Here is a 2473-nt window from a genome sequence, read left to right as displayed (position 1 = left end):
TCCTATCTCATGTGGCTCAAATGCAAAAGCCTTACCATGCTTTGAAAGCATTTCTTTGAAGCACTTTGTCTCCTCCTATGTTAGAAACTCCTCGCAACCAATCTGCAACTCTTGAAAAGAATCCTTTGTGAAGGTATGCCCAATGTTTTTTGGATTCCTCAAACTTGGTTGTAAAGAAGCCTGCTCAATCTTTTCCCTGTTGTTGCGTGGTAAGGGTGAAGCTACTGGTTTCACCTTGTTTGCTACACTCTTGTATTTAGTTTCAACATGGACTTCTGGGCCAACTGTTTGGATTTCTTTAAAGGCTTCTATTACTTGATACATTTCCATAGAGCAAACTTCCACAACTTCATTTTCAAGATGCAAACTAGATCTCATTATAGAATCAAGCTCACCTATAGTATCTACAAAAGAAACTTGTTCACACAAACCCAAAACATTTTCAGTAGGCTATAGCAACCCACTCTTTTTCATGTGTGCACGTATGTCGCACATGTCAATGTAAGGAACTTGCCGATACACCGTGTGTGAGCCACAAATGGATCCAAGCACACAACAAGCCTAAACTAGTAAGCCCAAAGAAGGCGATGGTGTGTCACTCACCGCTCTACGCTTGCTTCGTGGAGGATTCCTTGTCGCGAAGAAGAAAGAGCCGCTGCTACGCCACGCTCAACCGCTTCACGGCCGTCATGCCTTTGTAATGCTCGATCGCCCACACACTCCCTCTCTCTCTCCCTCTCTCCCTCTCTCTCTCTCTCACACACACACACAAAGAGATGAAGAAGAAGAAGAAGGAGATGGAGCAAGAGCACTCTTCAATTGCACAAATGAGAGAATGAGTGGATTTTAGGTTTAGTTGACTTTTATATGAGCTCGCCCCATTCACACTTGGGCGCCCATGCTTAGCCAACTAATCCCTTGAATGTTCCAATTAGAGTGTGCCTCTCATCGGCGATCACTCTTACCCTTTTCCTATTGGACCGACAAGCTCGGTACCCGACTCTACCAAATAAATAATACAATGTCCGTCGTAGGTTAGAACGTCCGTCGTGGGTGATAGGGTGTCCGTGAGCCGTGAGGGTTAACATCATGCCTATTTGTACATTATGCACATATTGCCTCTCACATCTCTTCAAATGTTCAAGTTTTGTAAAACATACTGATCCATTCCTTGTTACCAAGGAGCTCATTGAGAAAGTTTCACCTATTTTTGGATCAGGCAAGACCCTTTTTCTTTCTGTACCACTGCAATCCCACTTTACAATGGTACTTGGCCAAAACCCATCATTTCTCTATGATCATGAAACTCTTTGCTTACCTTTGGTAGAGGATGTTCTCTGAGGTTGTCACGATTTCTTTCATGGTTTACACAAACTGTGAGAAATTGGACAGCTCATTTACCATCTTTTCTGCGTATCCTAGCATATGCTGAACCATCGTCCATTACCTTTGTTTCCATTCGAACTCCCACAATGTAGGGTTGTCCAAGGATGAGATGATATGAAGATGTATCCTGTACAAAGAAGTTTTGGTCAATCTTTACATAACCTATTGTCACCTTCACACCTGGACATACTGCATACAATTCACCGGATGAATTGTTTGCCACTTTTACCATCCAGCCATGATCTGTGTCCATTGGCCATTTGCACTTGTTGTAGAGACTCTTTGACATTATGTTTATTTCTGAACCATGGTCAATCAAGGCAACAAATGGCTCTTCAAGATCACCTACCTTGACCAAAGTTTCTGTAGTAGCCCTTGCCCAGTGACTTCGTGAATAATAGCTCTTAGGAATATCTTCAACTTCTTCATCATCATTTGAGAAATGCACTTGCTTCACTCTCCCACTAGATTGGTAGCATCCTACCACAGCTCCATCATCCTCCTTATTTTGCAGCTGCATCCCTTGTGTCTTCGAGGTTTCCCCTTCAGCCTGTGGCCGAGCAACTTCAGCAAGGGTTTGCCTCTTCCTCTTGATGATTTCAATGATCTCCTCATGGAATTCACGCTTTGCAATGCCAAGAACTTCTCCTAGAGTAAACTCAATCTTGCTATTCAAGATCCTTTCCTCCAAGACTTTCTTTAAATCTGTAGCAACCTCAATATCAGATTGTAGTTTATAAGTTGGGCCTTTTGTCTTACCTTTTGCTGGCTCTTTCTTCTTTCCTGTTGTAGACTCCTCCATGAGTACTTTAGGTGGAGATGCTCCTTGTGTTGAGGGTGTTTGAGAAGGCATTGAGTCGCTTCTTCCCCCACTTCTAGAAGCTCTTTTTGATGGTCCTTCATCAGCATCTTCACGCCTGCGCTTCTCTTCTACAATCGCCTCATTTTGTTGGCATTTTGTAATGTAGGCATGCACTGACAATGAGTCCACTGGATCATTCCATCATGTTTCTAGACTTATGCAATCACCTGCTTCATGTAGAATCTCTTTTGTAAGTTTTCCCTTTTTAGCTAATTGCATGACATT

This window comes from Adiantum capillus-veneris, chromosome 4 (assembly GCF_014529385.1).
Source record: "Adiantum capillus-veneris isolate H3 chromosome 4, ASM1452938v2, whole genome shotgun sequence".
NCBI lineage: Eukaryota > Viridiplantae > Streptophyta > Polypodiopsida > Polypodiales > Pteridaceae > Adiantum > Adiantum capillus-veneris.
The sequence above is the reverse complement of the archived record's forward strand: the minus strand, read 5'-3'. Positions refer to the sequence as shown.